The 21,185-nt window shown below is 31.6% G+C and overlaps 1 long non-coding RNA gene across 1 annotated transcript; it reads right to left on the bottom strand.

The window, feature by feature from the left end:
- Positions 1–17,516: 17,516 nt before the first annotated feature.
- LOC148779043 (uncharacterized) lies at positions 17,517–19,890 on the bottom strand. Its single transcript, XR_016047032.1, has 2 exons — positions 19,549–19,890; positions 17,517–19,429 (listed from the first exon to the last, which is right to left on the bottom strand). It is a non-coding gene; the product is annotated as an uncharacterized LOC148779043 (long non-coding RNA).
- Positions 19,891–21,185: the final 1,295 nt, after the last annotated feature.

Raw genomic sequence — 21,185 nt, 5'->3', positions numbered from 1 at the left:
CAAATCAAATTCCTTATTTTTGGGATTTTATAGATATTTTTTGATTTTTTATTTTTAAAATACCGACCGATCACAAAAACCGCCCGAAACTGGAATTGGCAAGGGGCCTGTTCCGATCTAACCGAACAGTTACCGATTAGATCGAGCGGTTTTTTAAACAATGGATACATCCAAGCTATCAAATTTCATATCCGATAATTGTAAGTAATTGTGACCATCTTATATCAAAAGTAAATGCTCTCATCGTATACAATCCCTGTTCTTATTGTGCTATTCTTTAAATACTTAAGCCATATCTCTTTCTTTTTTCTCTTGTTCTTTAAAGTGGTGTAAATATATCGTTAATCACGCACTTTCTCTATAGTTCTTAGAGGCGCATTATTGAAAATCTCAAACTAGTTCTTAGTGGCACATCATTAAAAGTCTCAAAATAGTGATTTGAGAATGTTACCAAGGCATATCCCTTTTATTTTGCTTGGAAGTTTAATTTAGATCAACAATTAAATAGGCTAAGTACAGGCACCGAGTTGAAGTGAAAGAAAAGAATCACAATCCAATGTTTCGAAAATACTACCAAGATTTTAAAAATATCATAGATTTTTTATATATAGGTCTTTCTCTCTCCTCTCTCTCTCTCTATATATATATATATATATATATATATATATATATATATATATATATATATATATATATATATATATATATATATATATATATATATAAGTGTCACTTCTCAGCCATTCGATTTGAATGGACGGCTGGGATTGCTCATCACAATGTCATGCAAAAATACTTCTTGATTTTTAATTTTTTTCCTCTTGTGTACAGTTCTTTCTCTAAAATGGTGCAAGAATATCGTTAATTAAGCACTTTTTCTTTGAGACACATCGTTGAAAATCTCAAAACGGTGTTTTGAGAATGTTACCACGGTACATGCCTCGTATTTTATTGAAAAGTTTAATTTATTTCAGCAATCAAATAGTCTAACTATCGGCATCAAATTGAAAGGAAAAAAAAATACAATCCGATGTTTTCAAAATAATGCTAAGATTTTTAAAATATCATAAAGTTATTTATGGGATAGTATACTATGAGACTATTTATTTATTTTACAAGAAGGCCACCATTGCTTTTGTCCGTTCAATGTGAAATCCAATAGATGAAAGTGTATCACAACATTGTATATATTTTGTTTTCGATATTATGCCCAAACAATAACACTTTTTCCAACCACCCGATTTTAAATCCAACAATGATTGTGACCTCCTTATCAGTAGGAAATATGGTTTTACTATTTGCATCATGTAAACTATATCAGATGTATATAAGTCCAAAATTTGGCTACAAATTATTTATAGAATATAAAATAAAAAAAATACTATGAGCCATCAAATCAAGATCTGACGCTCGAGAACTAACTTGTGACATAGTAATCAATGCCACCCTAGCGGACTATATAGATGTGACAGCTGCTAAGAGTAGGGTTCACATATCTATATATTATATATTAAGTGAAAGCAACACCCTCTTTATGGAGGATTCCTTCAAAGGACTTCTTGTAAAGGACATCGTCTTTGATCAAGAAGTTGATTGAGAATCTTCTTAAAGCATCCCTATCTCTCTTTGAAGCTCCTTCGGGGTACGTTCCATCTTTGAGTAAGACTGATACATCATGATACCAGGGTTTATCTTTGACTATCTGGTTGGCCCCGAGGGTGAACATTTCTTCTCCCCTCTTTGATTCTTGATCTTGATCTTCTGACTCCATCTTGAAAGGAGAGTGATCACTCTTGTGTCTAATGTAGAATGATTGGATACTCATTTGGGGAGGAATGTCCACCATTAATGCGAGAGTCGTCACGGTATCGGCGAACCAGTTGTTTACCCGAGTCACATGTTGAAAGGTTACTTTTTTGAAACATTTTGACGACTTTACAACTGAGTCCTTGTAGAGCTGGAGCTTTTTGTCTTTATCCTTCCATTCTCCGTCAAGTGTCCCTATTTTCTCTTTCCCAATAAATCTCTCCCCCACCACGTTTTTCTCTTTCTTCATCAATATTCTCATGTACTTCCTATCTCTCTCTCCTAATAAACCAACTTCCTTAAAATTTCTCTTATATTTACTCACTCTTCATAAATCTCTCCCCCAACTTTTTTTTCTTTTTTCTCTCTCCTCACCAATATTCTCATGTACATCTACTCTCTCTTTTTGCTAACAAATTAAATTTCTTATAAATATTTCAACATTTTATCTCTTTTTCCTAATAAATCTTTCCACCTCTCTCTCTTATTTAAAAGTTTTTAATTTTAGGTTTACTACAGTTAATTTTGATGATTTTCTCTATATAGGCAAATCACATAATTTACATAGGCAGCTAGAGGTGAGGTTATTAGTAATTTTTTTTTCAATTTCCTATTTCCTTGCAGTAATTTTTCTACACAATTTTTAATGAATATAATTTTTCCCAATCCTTCACTTGAGTAGGAATGGTTGAAAAATGACAAACCATTAAATTGTAGATAAAATAGAAAATTCTTTATGAGCATAAATGCATACTATGAGTACATCTCTAAATTTTATTTTCCTGAAACTATACCTCTATATGTGTGTGTTAAGTATGTTGACATTTCAATTTTCCTTGATTCCCATCAAATTGCAAAGGAAATAGAAGTTAAAAATAATATTTCTTCAAAGGCATAAGGCATCACAATTGGACATGATTGCTATCTCCAGAGAAGATCAAAACCTTGATTTATATTCTTTTATAAATATATTCACTAATTTAGCATTGAAACTATAATATATTAATAAACTTATTCTTCTTTTTGGTAAATCACAACATATTATCAAAAAGAATAATATTAATATGAATAAATCATCTTTTTAAATATTTTTGTAATTAATATAATCTAAATTATGATATATTAGTAAATAGATTATTTATTGCTGAAAATTATTTGTTGCTTTGAATTTACTTTGGCTATTATTGTATTTGGATATTTTATTTTTCATCTATTTTCTATAATGTCTTGTGATGTTAAGCCAATCTATGCTTAAATTTTTTTGGGTTGAATACAAATAATATGATTAGAAATAAATTCTAATTAGATTGTTTCATAATTTGCTTAACTCTATATGAGCTTTTTTGTATATGCCAATGTGGTCCCTCTCTCTTTTTCTCTAATGCCCAACCCTAAAAATTTATTCTAAAAATATATTATTTTCAGTTTTAGGTTAATTAAGTAGTAATGAATTATTTTTTAATTTTAGGTCTATTACATTTAATTTTGATGCTTTTATCTATACAGGAAAATAACATAATTTACATGGGCAGCTAGAGGCGAGCTTATCAGTATTTTTTTTTCAGTTTCCTTGCAATAATTTTTCTAAATAATTTTTAATGAATAAAATTTTCCTCAATCCTTCACTTGAGTTGGAATGGTTGAAAAATGGCAAACTGTTAAATTGTTGATAAAATAGGAAATTCTTTATGAACATAGATGTATACTATGAGTACAGCTCTAACATTATTTTCTTGAAACTATGCCTCTATGTGTGTGTGCTAAGAACGTTGAAATTTCAATATTTCCTGATTCCCATAAATTGCAAAAGAAATAGGAGTTACAAATAATATTTCTTCAAAGGAATACGGCATCACAATTGAGCATGATATGTTATCTCCACAGAAGATCAAAACCTTGATTTATTTTCGTTTATAAATATATTCACTAATTTAACATTGAAATTATAATATATTACTAAACTTATTCTTCTTTTCTGGTAAATCATAACATACTATCTAAAAGAATAATATTAATATGAATAAATCATCTTTTTAAGCTTTTTTATAATTAATATAATCGAAATTATGATATATTAGTAAATAGATTATTTCCTGCTGAAAAATATTTTTTGCCTAAAAGTACAAATAATTATAGATTATTATATAAAAATCTAAAAATAATATTAGACAACATAAATCAAATTATAACATATTGGTAAATATATTATTTTATGTAAAAATATATTTTTAAAAATAACATAAGAATTTTCTTTTTCATTTTTTTTGTATTTTTGTCTTTTTTGTTTTTATTTTTGCAACTTCTAACACCCACAACAAAATTGAAAAAAAATACTCTATCACTTTTATTTATGCAATTTGAATTATTTAATTGTTTATGTTCTAATTTGTGACAAATGGATATGTGTTAATTAAATAATTTTTAAAAAATGTATCAATTATAATTCCTTGATATAATATTCAATTTCAAATATTCCTCTAATTAAAATAGCAATTAAAATTTTCTGATATCTTGCTAATCTTATTTTATCACAAATAGTACATCTAAATTATTTATTTCTTTCATGGTTTTAAAAAAATTATAATTATCTCATAAAATTATTCAATTGTGGGAATAAATTCAATAATTTCTAAGATCATGTTTTATTAAAAATATTTTCATTGATAAATATGCTTCAATGATAAATATTAAATATCACTTGCAACGCACATGCATATTACTAGTTATATATCAAGCGAGAGCAACCCCACCCACCCTATTATTGCGCCACGTGTCCCTATTTTCTCTTTCCCAATAAATCTCTCCACCCAACTACGTTTCTCTCTCTTCTATCTTGTCACTAATATTCTCATGTATCTTCTCTCTCTCCTAATAAATCAACCTTTTTAAAATTTCTCATATTTTCTCTCTTAATAAATCTCTCCGCTAATGTTTTTCTCCCTCTTCTCTCTCCTCACCAATATTCTCACCAACCTCTACTCTATCTCTTTGCTAATAATCAACTTTCCTATAGATATTTCCACCTTTTCTCTCTCTTTCCTAATAAATCTTTCCACATTTCTCTTTTATTTAAAAGTTTTTATTACAATTTTTTAAAAATATCTCTATCTCTCTCCCCCTCCCTACATTTTTCTCTTTCTTCTCTCTCCTCATATTCTCACGTATATCTCTCTCACTCCTAATAAATCTTTCTACCTCTCTCTCTCCCTCTTATTTAAAAGTTCTTACAACATTCTTAAAATCTTTCTACCGCTCTTCCCCACGTTTCATAACTTATCTCTTTCATATCTTCTCTTAACTCCCCCTTGTTTTCTTCTATTTTTTCTCTCCTACCCAATTTTCCCACTTACTCTAAATGTTTATAAACATTTAAAATTCTCTCATATCTCTACCATTTTGCAAACTTCTCTTCTAAAATGCTATTATTTAAAATTTTCTCCTCTCTGTCTACGATTTTCGCAACATTCTCTCCCTCTCTACGATTTCTCTATCTCTCTCTACCATTTGTCTTTCTCATCCTCATGGGCAAGTGCGTCCACATTTCTCCCCTCTCACGCTCTTTCCGTCAAATATGGGTATGTTTGAACTTACTTTGGCTATTGTTGTGTTTGGATATTTTATTTTTTAGATATTTTATTTTTCTCCTCTTTTCTCTAATGTTATGTGATGTTAAATTAGTCTATGCTTGAAATTTGTTGGCTTTTTTTTGGGGGTTGAAATACGAATAATATGATTAGAAATAAATTCTGATTAGACTGCTTAATATTTTGGTTTACTCTATTGGATTTTTTTTGTAAGTTCCAATGTGGTCTCTCTCTCTAATGCCCAACCCTAACAATTTATGCTTCTAACTTATTCTAAAAATATTTTATTTTCAGTTTTAGGTTAATTAAGTGGTAATAAATTATTTTAATTTTAGGTCTATTACAGTTAACTTTGATGGTTTTCTCTACACAAAGAAATCACATAATTTACATGGACAGTTAGAAGTGAGCTTATTAGTATTTTTTTTTCAATTTCCTATTTCCTTGTAATAATTTTTCTACATAATATTTAATGAATAATTTTTTCTCCAATCCTTCACTTGAGTTGGAATGGTTGAAAAATGGCAAACTGTTAAACTGTTGGTAAAATAGGAAATTCTTTATGAGCATAGATGCATACCATAAGTACATTTCTAAACTTTATTTTGCTGAAACTATAGCGTTATGGGTGTGTACTAAGTATTTTGACATTTCAAATTTCTTTGATTCCCATCAAATTGTAAAGGAAATAGGAGTTACAAATAATATTTCTTCAAACGCATAAGGCATCACAATTGGGCATGATTTTCTGTCTCCACATAAGATCAAAACCTTGATTTATTTTCTTTTATAACTATATTCACTAATTTGGCATTGAAATTATATTATATTAGTAAATTTTTTATTCTTTTTGGTAAATCATAAGATACTATCTAAAAGACTATTAATACAAATAAATCATATTTTTAAGTATTTTTGTAATATAATCTAAATTATGATATATTAGTAAATAGATTATTTCTTACCAAAACAGATTTGTTGCTTTGAATTTACTTTGGTTATTGTTGTGTTTGGATAATTTATTTGTCTTCTCTTTTCTCTAATATCTTGTGATGTTAAGCCAGTCTATGATTGAAATTTTTTGGTTTTTTTTTGGGGTTGAAATACAAATAATAAGATTAAAAATAAATTCTAATTAGACTGCTTAATATTTTGGTTTACTCTATAGGATTTTTTTTGTATATGCCAATGTGGTCTCTCTCTTTTTCTCTCTAATGCCCAACCCTAACAATTTATGCTTCTAACTTATTCTAAAAATATATTATTTTCAGTTTTCGGTTAATTAAGTAGTAATGAATTATTTTTAAATTTTAGGTCCACTACAGTTAATTTTGATGTTTTTTTCCACAAAGGAAAATCACATAATTTACATGGGCAGCTAGAGGTGAGCTTATTTGTATTTTTTTTTTCAATTTCCTATTTCCTTGCAATAATTTTTCTATAGAATTTTTAATGAATAAAAATTTCCCCAATCCTTCACTTCAGTTGGAATGTTTGAACAAGGGCAAACTGTTAAATTGTTGATAAAATAGGAAATTCTTTATGAACATATATGCATACTATGAGTACATCTATGAACTTTATTTTCCTGAAACTATACCTCTATGTGTGTGCTAAGCATGTTGACATTTCAATTTTCCTTGACTCCCATCAAATTGTAAAGGAAATAGGAGTTACAAATAGTATTTCTTCAAAGGCATCCGACATCACAATTGGACATCATTTGCTCTATCCACAGAAGACCAAAACCTTGATTTATTTTCATTTATAAATATATTCACAAATTTAGCATTGAAATTATATTATATTAATAAACTTGTCATTCTTTTTTGGTAAATCATAACATACTATCTAAAAGAATAATATTAATAAGAATAAATCATCTTTTTGAATATTTTTATAATTAATATAATCTAAATTATGATATATTAATGAATAGAGTATTTCTTGCCGAAAAAGATTTGTTGCCTAAAAGTACAAATAATTATAGATTATTATATAAAAATCTAAAAATAATATAAGACAACATAATTCAAATTATAACATATTGGTAAATATATTCTTGTATGTAAAAGAATATATTTTAAAAATAATATAAGAATTTTCTTTTTCATTTTTTTTTGTATTTTTTTTTCTTTTTGCAACTTCTAACATCCATAACGAAATTGGAAAAAATACTCGATCACTTTTATTTATGCAATTTGAATTATTTAATCGTTTATGTTCTAATTTGTGCCAAATGGACAGTATTAATTAAATAATTTTAAAATTATGTATCAATTATAATTATTAATACAATATTCAATTTCAAAGATTCTTCTAATTAAAATAGCATTTACACTTTTTTGGTATCCCATTAATCTTATTTGATCACAAATAGTATATTTTAAATTTTTTTGTACTTTTCATGTTGCCTTTGGTTTTGTTACACTTTTATATTTTACATTTTTTAAATAAATTTTTTGATTTTAGAAAATTTCTTTTTATGTTGCATTTAATGAAAGTTTCACACACACTCTCTCTAAAATGTCGCTCTCCACTCTCTATGGGCTGGAAAGAAACTCTCGCTCTAAAATCAAAATAATCTCCCTCTCATAGGAATGCCTTAAAAGATTATTTCCCTCTTTTGTAAATTTAAAAGTTTCGAAATGCAATGTATCACCATAAAGACATGTAATTTGGAGGGTTTTAAATGTCAAGAGTGTCAGGTTTCTTTGAAGAAACTCAGTTTCCATTAAACATATGAATATACAAGCTTGTCTTATATAGAAAAATATAAATGACAAGAATATCAATAAATCAATGATTATTATACTATATCTAAACTTACCATAAATAAAAGATATTCTATCTACCATTCTCAAATATACAAATTACAATGTACACATTCCATATTAACCTGGTAGACAATATATACTTTCTTTCACACTCCCGCTCAAACTCAAGATGGTATGAGAGAGAGCAGCTGCAGTTTGAACACTTATTGAGGAAGCTAGCAGTTGGATCTTCAAGTGTATAGCGTGACCAGTAGAAGCAGTGGTTGTCATACTCAGATTACTTGAACAACATGCATATAAAGAAGCAGCAGATCAACAAGCCTTAGAAATAGGAGGCTCGAATAGAGCAAATATGAATAGCAACAAATCAGCAAGCCTCAAGAATAGACGGCCATATCAGAGTAAGCTTAAGCAAGAGACAAAAACTCCATATCTTCTCTAGAGACCGAAAAACAGTTGAGTCAACGAGAAAATAGAATGACACTTGGAATAGCCAATATAACTCATTGCATATCTGAGACAGATTCGACTGCTCCCAAATAGTTAGACATGATCGAGGAACATAACAAGCAAACTCTATCATTAGACATGATCGAGTAACAGAAAATTCAATCATTATAAAAGATCATTTGAGAGGGGTGACATTTAAGAAGGTGGACCATGAGATCAAGATCCAAAGGCAAAAACAGGCAGAGGGTTAGTTTAGAGCTTTCTTTTTTGTTAACAAAGAAAATTGGGCGTCACATTTTATAAAAGTGGTCCATCACAATTTACTGGTACAAGCCTAAAATATTCACATTTTTCCATCGAGTCAAGCGCAAAACTATATGTATCACTAACAGTTGCACGACCAAATGAACACAGTGGACCACCAAGAACAATATGGGCCACCAACTCTATTTGTCTTTTTCAAAGCAAAATTCACCCAATCTCGTTACTTCAAGAATACTTCAAAGACAGAGAGAACAAGGTAAGAATTAGTAGTAGAATATGACATGAGTTTTGGGGAGAGAAAGCGACGGAAATAGTTTCAAGGACGATGTGGATTAGCAGAAAACAGTCACCATATCAAAAGGAGAGATAGATAGTCAAGGTTAGTCCAAACCCAGTCTTCAGGAGTGAAACAAGAAATCAAAAACAAAAAGAGACAATAGAAGGCTTGGACAGTGGCTGATGGGTCAGTAAAATAATTGCGGAAGGTGTCAAAAGAACAACAAATTGGGCCAAGGATGATTTTTTGGCAGATCTCTACTATTTTTTTTTTTTTCGGTAAATCTTCTATCAAATTGGATGTTCCTGTTAACTAGGTCAGAATTCAGATGGATCTAATTAGGATAGGAATCGATTAACAACAAATTAACAGACTCGATCGTACATGAATGAATACGACGAAGATAAATCTGGCTATGATACAATGTGACAAGTCTCAGGTTTATCTGAAGAGACTCATGGTCTATTAAACATATGAATATACAAGCTTCTCTTATATAGAAAAATACCGATGACAAGAATAGAAATAAATCAGAGATTTATATACTATACCTAGACTTACCATAAATATAAGATATTTTATCTACCCCTCCCAAATATATAAATTACAATATACACCTTCCATATTAACCTGATAGACAATATATACTTTCCTTTCACATCAAAATGGTAGACAATATATACTTTCCTTTCACATCAAAATGGTAGACGATATATACTTTCCTTTCACATCAAAATGGTAAACAATATATACTTTCCTTTTACATCAAAATGGACCATGTCCCGATCAGGTTTGGGTCAAAACATAAATGGTTAGGGGTCAGGTCTGGCTCGACCCATCTCTATTTGGTCCTGACTAGACCTGATCAGACTCTACTCTCATGTCACTCCTTTAGGGGGGGAGAGGGGGTAGAGGGCGGGGGGGCTGGGGGGTTTAGTCTAGTGGTAGGACTTTTAAGTTGGGATGCAGCATAGCAATTGTCAATATGTTAGCCAATCAAGCCCAAGCCCATATCCTAAACCCAATAATTCTTTTTTTTTTATATGTATTAATACATTCATCCAACATGACATTAGAACTTCAAAGTCTATTAGTTGTCATCCAAACAAAAATGCTTATGAAATTTTAGAAACACACCTGGCATTCCTGGCTGTCTTTGGGGTCTGAAAAATGGGAGAGGGTAGATATAGAAAGGTGTGGCCACAGGTTCAATCTTCCAAACTGAAACTTTGTTGTGTCGTTCCAAAGAACAAGAAGTAGTTTATTCTTTAACTTTCTTTTTGTTGCAAAGGCCAAATGTTTTAAGGTAGAGATTATAAGACTATTTGAAAGAAAACAGATGAAGCATTGCATGAAAAGAAGTAACATCCAACCTGAAGGTTACGCCAATGCGAACCTTTCCATCTTATGGGATCCAGATCACTGATGCCTGTAGTTGTTCCATATACCTAGGCACCCCTGAGTCTTCTGTCTTGATCATCGTCCTGAACTTCATTCCAAGGATGCTTAGGAACCATAGATTGATTTGTTGTATTTGGATAAAGGGATGACAAATTCTTAGGGACTTGTCCTCGGATCCATTAAGTTAAAGATCTTAGTAGGTAAGCAACTCAAGCGTAAAATTTAATGGGAAATACCAGTTATTAATTCATCATCTTCAGTTGAATGAGAATGGTGATGGACAGAGAGGGACCCACAACGACAAGATATCACCTCCCCAATGGTAGTCCCACTCTCTCTCTACCACTTCAATTGGCAGTTATCTGTCAATGGGCAATGGTGTTCCAATGGACTGTGGTTTTCCCATAATTCGTTTAGTTTATTTAATGTTCCCATGCTTAATAAGCATTTTGAAATGACCATATAAGATTTGAGGTCTTGAAAAGTACACCTTGGAATGTAAAATATAAAATATAGAGAACAGACTGTTGTTTGCAACAACAAAAATTCCAATACGCATGCTATTACTAGACAAGACTGAGGATGACAAAGTAGGCAGCTGCCTATTGGCACGCCTTACTCCCAAGCAAAGTTGAGATTCCTCATCTCTGAAATACAAAGTAGGAGAAGGAGAACAAATTTCTAATGGGGCAATTTTAACATTAAAATTAATGGGGTCTAATTTTCAGCCACTCTTTTAGTAGGTGCACCCATCTATGAATTTCAGACCCATACACATTCAACTCTTCTCACACATAAACAATCTGAATTGCTCCGATGGGTTTAGCTACTAAATAAGCAGGCCAAAACTTGCCTCCTGATTAATTAACCCAATTGATCTTATTTTTCATACCGTATAAATATGACGGAATCACCAGCAAAGAGTCTCTTTGTACTAACTAGCACACTCCAACCAATTGTACACAGATGTCTTTTTTGTTGACCTGCAATCACACTTTCAAGCATAATTACAAAGGAACTTCCAAACCCATAATTTGGTCCAAGCCCTAAGACACACATGCATCAGTTGTTGTGTTCTATAATCTCCCATACGTATTAAGAATCAAGATACTTACGTTATTCTACCATTGTTTCTAATGCAAGCTTGACAGTCAAAACTACAAGTCAACATCTCTGTATGCGGACATGATTCCACAACTATGCTTTCTAATGTGAATGGAGACATAAAAGATTCATTGGTCAATGATTCATTAATAGCCGATTAAGTCTTAATAGACCTGTAAATCCAATCGAGGGAAGAAGATTAAGCTTCGATCAACAAGAACAAGTCGACCAAAAGCAAAAGGGTCCAATGAAACCAGTAGGGTATAAAATGATAAAATTACTTGTGTTCCTAGGTAATTCTGAAATTTTACCTTCTAAAAATTTACAAAGTTTGAATGTTTCTAGAATTCAAATAGGAAGAAATGAAGAAATCATATTTTCTCACAATCAAAACAAGAAAAAGTATTTGTTTGTTTTAGGAGAATTCAATTTTTTGATACAAACCATATCACCTTGATATTCTAATTGACACAGGGGCTACAACATGCGCTGGTAGTCCTACAACACTTCCATTAGAAAAATGGGAAAAAACGGCAAGCCCATTATGTGCAACTGGAATGATGGCAATAATACTCTAATCGAGTATAAGGCCATTTTCGAAGTAGAAACTGAATCTGAATCTGAAGACAGTGATTCAAAAATAGTTTTTATGATGAATGATGACACTATTTCAGAAGCTTCAACATATGAGACTTCAATTGAAGAACATCAAGTTCTTAAACTTGGAGATATAATACAAGAAGAAATTACAGATATAGCATCTGCAACTTCTTTTTGGTTTGTTGTTATTTTTCTTAACAATATAATTTTTTTTTGTTAATGTTCATTCAAATTTGTTCCATTTCCACTTTTTCTATTTAACTTTTTTCTGTTTGAAATTTTCTTCTGATATTTTTTATCACATCCAAATTTTAAATTATTTTTAAGAATTTGGTTACACTCTTTTAGGTTAAATCCATTTTTAACTTGTTTTGTTGCTTTTAGATTTAGGCAATAAGTTTCAATGTTTTTGAAAACATACCTAATTCTATTTTCAAGGGTATTTTTAGCAACTGTATCTGTGACATGCTTTCCTAAAATTTGATATCATTTTTGGTGTTCTTTTGCAAATGGTTCGAAATTTTGAATTTTGCATAATTTCAGTTTTGACAAAGTATAATCCGCATCTCTTTGCAGATTAAAATCTTCAACCTGTCCACAAAATTCTTCTTATTTTTCTGGTCTATTTAAAGACTCCAAAAACAACATAAAAACAATAATATATATTAATCATGACGAATGGTGCTATGATGCAATTTATTGGGGAATCGCTGGTAGACTAGTCTTTGAGCATCTAGAATGGATGCAAATAAGACACTTCCCTAATTTCATAAAAAGTATGCTTTATAAAGTTTCAAAGTCATGGAAATAGTGACTTAATAAGTTGTCCCTAGAATCCAAGAAAGAATAATGAACAAAAAAACGTTACAAAAAGTGCTTTGCATGGGCTATTAAGTGTAGAAAGAAAAAACGACAAAGTAGTTGTATAACCTCTCTCTCTCTCACACACACACAAATAGTGATTATATAATCTTTCAACATACATTAGACATAATGAATAAATATGAGTATTGTTATGCTAATCTTGAAATTCATAATGTGTGTGTGTGTGAGAGTTCAAGTGAAAGGAAAAAAGCAACATTATGAATTCATAGAACGGATAAATATGAGTATTACCATGCTAAACTTGAACGTCACCTTTTGAAATGTTGAAAATAGACACCTAACTGAAAAAGGATAAGCCATAGTTACCTAAATCGATTTGAAAACTGAATTGATTTAAGAATCAGAAGCAAGGAATAGCCTGCAATTGGAAGATTCTTATTTGTATGAATCGAGATTCGATCAAAATAGAATCGAGATCCCTATATAGATGACCAAAATAGAATCGAGATCCCTACATAGATGACCAAAATAGAATCGAGATCCCTACATAGAAGGAATCGAGATTCCTAGCTCTTTGGGATTGAGTTTCCAACCAAGTTGGAATCGATCGACATGGAATCGAGATTCCTTCATTTATGGAATCAAAATTCCTTAATTTATGAAATCAAAATTCCTTCATTTATGGAATTGAAATTCCAACGTCTTTGGAATCGAGAGGGACCTGAGAGAGAACCAATACACAATAATGTCATTGATTGATCGACATACCATACATACATTATTCTAACATCTTGGAGTTGCGATCATTCCATTGGAATCAATCAATGCATACTTAGAGAATTAAGTAGAGAACATTTACCATCACTTTGGTTTCTATTATTCATTTTGTACCAAACCTTGTAGCTTGATATTGTATGTCTAGCTCGAGTAGTTTCAAGCCTTGAAAACATCATATCTCAGAAAAAAAAAAAAAAAAAAAAAAAAGGTGGAGTGGGGGGGGGGGTGTTTGAGTGGTAGAAGTGCGAAAATGTGGAAACAAGTTTAACATGTAGAATGAGATTCGCCAATTGTGTAGTCGAGAATCATTAAATATTAGACATAACATGCATTTAGAATAATAGTTAAGTGATTGGAGATATTTCAGAAAAAATCCAAAGAAGAAAAACATAAAAATGTGAAATATGACAATAAAAACTCGCAAATCGTTGTACATGCCCAAGTTCTCTGCTAAACAAACAACCAAGTCCAAGTAACTTGACCAAGTTTTGAGCTATAATTGTGTGTTATACATTCCTTTAGCTGATTATATTAGTTAGTTATTGCTCATGCCTCTTTCATACTATCTCCTTTTAGTCAATTCACCAGATGCCTTTGGTTGTTACCCGTGCTTCATTCTCATGGTTCCTTTCCTACTTGTGACTACTTTCTATTGTGAAGTACTTGTGTACAAAAAATCGACTCAGTTGATGTACTTGGGCCTTGGGCAAGACAAGTTACTTGGGCGAGTCCAAGTAATACGCTCAAGTTCAGCTTGAGTTAGACAAACACAAATAAAGGGAAAGAAAATATGATATATATAAGGAAAAAGTTTATATAGAGTCGAGGCTCTAAACAATCAAATTAGAGCCCACTTCAAAAATTTCACTAGAAGAGGTTGTTATGATCCCCAAATATCCTCAAATTGATCATCTCGACATCAAGAAGCATGGACATGAGAAAAAAATGGATTTCCAGTTCTGGAAATAGTGCATCTTGTAACGCAATTTGGACCGTCAATTTTCAAGATTTTAAAAAAAACTACATTAATTGACTTAGGTTTTTTCTCAAAACATCCAAATTTAATATTAAAATATATGTCTAGTATTCAAAAGTAATTTTATTGCATTCACCTACCAAGTCTTTACAACTACAAAACAAGCTATAAAGTCAATATTACAATTTTATTTAAAATAAAGTATGACTAAAGAATGGTTATCAAAATCTTGACAAAAATTTCTTTTTCGCAAATTTGAAGACTTTATGAAGAGATCATCGTTACATGCAATACATCATATTACTGGACATTATTAGGAGGATGGCCAATAAGACCGAGTTCTATCAGAACACTCCCTTCATGCTTACATATTTGAATGAGCCACATCCATATCTCGTATCTCATACTTAGGGCTCAAAGCCCTTAATCAAATCACACCTCCATGTGTATGACTACCTTAAGTAGTTCATACGCTTAGCACAAGGAGACGCTATAACACATGGTATTTATAAACAGACTATTTCAAATTTGTTAGCACATGTCATTCAATGTCCATATACTCCATACATATTCATAAAACAATTAGCCAAAATATATAACTAAAGCGTATAAAAAGTTACTGAATCATCTTTCCCTATATGACCTTACCATGTAATATAAGATATATTTCATACCTCAAAATCATGTAGTGTGGTACCTGGGTTTTTTTGATTCATTGTTTTTATAATTGTTTGACGATGTTGGAAGAGTACACCATTGATGGAGAATACAATGGCCTTTGCTTTCTCATGTCGTGATGTGTCAATCTCTTCGGCATTTGGATACTTCATTGTATCACACTATGAAGGAAAACATCTTCTTCATCCCATCATTTTAAATATCATAAATTTGATTCTCTCATTGATCTTTAGCTTTTCTTTGCTACCTCTAAGCCTCTCTATGTATCCCTCTATTTTGAAGAAATCAATACACTTTTATAGGTATTGTGTTTCTTTTTCTTTCTGCTATTCCCAAATCAAACATTCTTCATATAGAGTGTCGTACCTTACAAACTCTGTATTATTTCTATCTGAAGTTTTATTATAATAAACCATATGCATGGCACACGATAAAATCCCTTTTAAAAGTGACCTAAAAAGATCTCCATTACTAATAATCTAAAGATGTGCATTAATATGTCACATCTTTTGATTTACTGTAGAATAGAACATGAGCATTCTATGATAAAAACATTGTATCTCTTAACTCATAAAGAGTTTGTCTCCAAATCCTTTTGAGTACTGAAACAAAGACTCAAAAAATATAAAATAGTGCTAAGTTCCATCCAAAATCACACCATTTCGTGAGTCTATCTTTTAGTGACTTTTTACATCACAATGCAATTTTCTCAACAGAAAATCAGGTTGAGTATCTCTCAATAAAAAAATTGTTTATCTCAAACCTCAAAGAATTTCTTCTTGAAATCTCGTGTTGAAAGCTAGACTCAAAACCAAATCATAACATTATGGTGTGAATCCCAAATAATATCCTTCCTTCAGAGAAATAAATAAGTTGACATATACATCATAAAATAACTCATACTGCAGAATTCCTGGATGAACATTGTCTAGTAAAATTGTATTTTCTTTCTACCTTTGTGGAGTTTTCCTTTCAAACTAATTTTATTTAAAAGTAGACACATAATGTTAGGATATATATTTCCACAAGCCTCATATCACTCTGCTAAGTATGCTTGACAATTATAGATATTTAAGTCTCAATGAAGAGCACACCATAATTGTAGAAAATTCAGGATGACCTCTCTTCAATCCAAAATTTTTATTCCTCTCTCTCCATAGATTTTTCTCTCTCAAATAAATTTCATTAGAAACTAAACTCAAAGGAAGTCTAAAAACTTAGTGTGAACCATAAAATATTTTGTTAAGAATAGAAATAAAATCTTGACTTCCAAGTCATGAAAATAATTTTCATTGCAGAAAACAGCACTTGCGTACCCTTCAATAAATCGATTATATCTTTCAAACCACAAGGAATTTTTGATGAAACCTTTTTTGTTTGAAAGTATACTCAATTTTATGAGTCACAGTAAAATTTTAACAAAAAATAAAATCAGATCATTAGAGGGAAAAATCACGGAACTCAATGGACAGTTCTTGAATTTTGCAGAGTCAAAATTAGCACCCTTCATTTATGAGTCCATAACTCTCAATTCCTTTAGAATCTCCCACTGAAATTTTGTTGGTAGATCCTACTCTCAAAGACACACAAAGTCATTAAAGTATGTAATAGAAAAATACATAATATCTTTTATATAACTACTCCAAAATAGCACAGAATACCCTTTCTGCATTGTGCCTTTTTCGGTGTTTTGAATATTTCAATAATTCTTAACCGGGGTGTATTACGTGATCACAAAGAGTACTAGCTTTCTCATATCTCATTCCCAAGCTTGCTCTTGACTCAATAAAGAGAAAATACATTTAATGGTATCAAATATGAACATCGCTCTGATACCATTAGAAGTTCGACCAATATGATCTTTATCGAAGATTTTTTTATTTATTTTTCACCCCTTTCCTTTTCTTTTCTTTTCTTTAACAAAGATCACTTGCAAGTAGTCTTATTACAATAACTCTTGCGTCAAATAAAATAAAAATTTACCAATCCAGGATCTCAATAACTTTGATGCCATTGAACCAATTTTCTTTAACCAAGAAAATAATCACAAATCTTGTGCTTGAGAATATAAAGACTATAGAATTAAATATTCAAGAATCAAAAGAGAATGCCGGAGATTACCTCAACTGGGCTTATTATACCCCACACGGAGTCACCACCATCCTATGACGCGTGATTGACGGTCTTCGTTCAATCTTAACTGGGAAAGCTAATTTCGACCAACCTCTTCAATTGAAGCTTCCTCAATGGAACCATTATGCTTATCCAAAACTCTTCAGGATCAATCCTAAAAAAAATCACCTAAAAATTTTTTCATTTTTAATTTCTTTTCAAAGCCCAATACTAGAAATAGAAGAGAGTGCTTTTAGAATGGGGTGTGGCCTCCCTTTATATAATGTTTAGGTAGAGAGAGAGAATGAGGCGGCCCCCCTTTTATCTTCTATTGATAAAGCATGATGACAAAGAGTATGAGATAAAAGAAAAAAATGAGATAAAGTAGGAGTTACGTGAGAGGGAGGAGAGAGCGAGTGAGTTGGATAAAGTATGAGAGAGAGAGATTTTTTGGATAAAGTATGAGAGAGGAAAGGAGTTTGGTGAGAGATGCTGACGTGAACCTCATATTTATTTCCTTAAAAAATAAAATTTTGAGAGAAGAAAAAGGGGTATAATATTGGATTTAACCTTCCCATTGCTTGTCTGACAAAATTGAATCTGAATCGTCATGAATGCATCCACCTAAGGCTTCAGTGATGCATGAAAGTATGTGTGAACTTACTAGTGAGATAGATTCATGTTCTTAGCTGTGCAAATTTATGCGTGATGTTTTGTATGCATGTAAATATACGAACACATACTAGCACACATACATATTACATTCTACATTGAAGCGTATGCCCGTCAACAACCAAGTGCTTGTAATGCATTCATGAAGACACATGGACATTGTAGGCTCATGTTCTCATAATAAAAGACACATGCATGTGTTCATCTAGATATATGTGCATGCCGTTGTATTTGGGTATGGTCATGCGCTCGTATAAAACAACTTCCACATGCATAAGCTCATAACTCGAATGCATGTGTTCATGTTGATGCATGTGCTCATGTTGATGCATGTGCATGCCATTGTGTTTGTGTTTGTTCATGAGCTCATGGCATATAATCCGGGCATATGTTCGTGTAGATGCATGTGCATGCCATAGTTTTTATGTACATCCATGCTCAGAGCAAGGAAACCCACATGTTCACCACCCCCAATGAAAACATCCTGAACACACACATGGATCTCAAAGGAAGGGCGATCAGCTTAGGCATTCACTTGGGCTTATACAACTATGGACCCAACTGGCTACATAAACCATTTATAACATAATCACAAGAGAACTATCAAAAGAAAGTGGTACATAAACCAAATAGAATTAAACCAATCTATATGAAAGAGCACTGTACTTAGAGATAATGCAACCTATAAGCCTAGTAGTCATGAAGTAGAAAAACAAAATCTAAAAAAAAGAAAAGAAAAGAAAATGGAGGGTGAAGCTTTCAAGTACATGAAAGTAAACAAAATTAAAAAAAAAATAAGAAAAAGAAAATAGAGGGTGTAGCCTTCAAGTACATGAAAATAAACGAAATGTCAAACCATAAACAAAATGTCAAACCAACCAGCCTACAACTACAAAAAGAGGTGAGGTAGACTTCTCATGGCCCATGACTAAAAGAGTTGCAACCTACCGTCCCAAACTGCCATGTCCATACATACCTAAGTCATTGCTTTCCCAAAAAATGTCTTAAACTGATCCTCCTTATGGTATCTTTGTTGATGGGCAAAACTATGCATTTCCATAAGGAGCTCTGGAAATATATCTTCAAATGGTTTGTAAATTTCAATGCAACAATTAGAAAAGAATTTCTGCAAGGTACATTAAATATAACGTATGAGAAATTAGGTAGTTTTTATTTCCTTGTATATACAAATAGGCTAAATACTACTAACATAATAAATTTTATAGAACTAAATGTATCCATTACCTTGATTTCTAGTTGTAGATCATTAAAATGGACAGATATGTTCCGAATAAAACTTAGGAGATCGGATGGCAACTTAAAATCGTAATCAGGTTTCTTCTAATGTTTTGTATATTTTGCCGCTTCTAGTTGTTCCATAGCCTTGAGCATCTCCAGTTTCAAATGACAGTCTCATTTATATCTTTTCTACCATTGTGCTCCACATGGTGATTTTTTAGTACTTTTATGGGATTCTTATCCAAAGCCATCTTACCATATCCATCAACTCAACCGTAGAGCTCTACAAAAAAATGCAATCGCTTCCAATCATCCCAAAAGATGGGATGTTACAAGATTTGATATGCGCTGAAAAGCAAACATGTACAAAGCATATTTCTAATCAGCATTAAATTTATTGAGAGGTATATAGAAAACAATTTATGAAAATGTGGAAATAATACACTTGCCTGGGGGATCATGTTTAATCATGATATTTGTGAACTTTTTGAGTTCTATGTAACCTTTAACGTGCTCTTCGTCATGTTTTAAATCAATGATATCTTTGAATATTATCCTAAGCTATTAATATCTTTTAAATCAATGATATATTTGAATATAATCCTAAGCTATTAGTATCTCCAACCGTGATAAGTAAATAACTGTAAAAAAAGTGTACAACAAAATAGCCATCAAGAAAAAAGCTTTATATGAGAAGCAAATAATGAGGCTGATTCCCTAACAAAGGTAGCTACAACCTTGTATCATGCCAATCTGAGTCCCCCCTAAGGGACTATTTTTGGCTCGGTTTCCTAACACAAATTGGAATTGATATCATTAATGGCTCAGTTCATGTAAAGTATTTTTTATCTAGCCATGATTTTTGTACAAGGCGCCCCTTTGTGGGTAGCCTATTTTTTGGCCAGAGCCCGTATGTGAGAATCCTGCTCCCCTTTTTTCACACATTTTGTACTCATTTTAAGTTTAATAGTCAAAATATTAACAAAAAAAACATTCAACCATAATTCAACTGATTTGACGTATTAAACCCACGATACGTATGCAGGGAAATAAGATCGATTTCTCAAAGTATTTGACCTCAAAAGGCTGCAAGATCACATTCATGCACAACCTCACTGTCGGCTTCCGAAGCATCGAGGAAACTGAAAACAGCATTCCCATCAAATCCAACGAAGTGAATGTTTTGAAGTCGATTTTCAACATGCACTCAACATTAGTGCGATGCTGCACCTGTTGCGGAGAAGATGCAGAGCCCAATTGCTCGCATCTCTGATAATTGCATCATCATCATGGCACAATTTTGCACTGCCCTGCTTTATTTGCATCAATTGTTGCCTTCAGGTTTGTTGGGGTGACTGGTGCAACCTATGAATGGTTTGTATATTTAGTAATATAATAGATGTCTCTCATTTCTTTTCTTCCCCTAGTCTAGTTGTAATTTAATAGTTGAATTGGACTCGGACCCAATGCATCCCCGACTCAACCCACAGATCTAGGTCTATAGAGAACGAAATATATGAAAAATATAGTATCTTATATTACATCCTTAATAATATTAGCACGTATTTGTATTAACGTACATTGAGTTAGGTCAGGTCGAGATGACCTGACCCGTTATTATCTATGCCAGATCTGGACTAGGA

The sequence above is a fragment of the Amborella trichopoda genome, chromosome 13, assembly GCF_054954075.1.
Source record: "Amborella trichopoda isolate Santa Cruz 75 chromosome 13, AtrichopodaSantaCruz75HAP2 v2.0, whole genome shotgun sequence".
Lineage (NCBI taxonomy): Eukaryota > Viridiplantae > Streptophyta > Magnoliopsida > Amborellales > Amborellaceae > Amborella > Amborella trichopoda.
The sequence above is the reverse complement of the archived record's forward strand: the minus strand, read 5'-3'. Positions and strand labels throughout refer to the sequence as shown.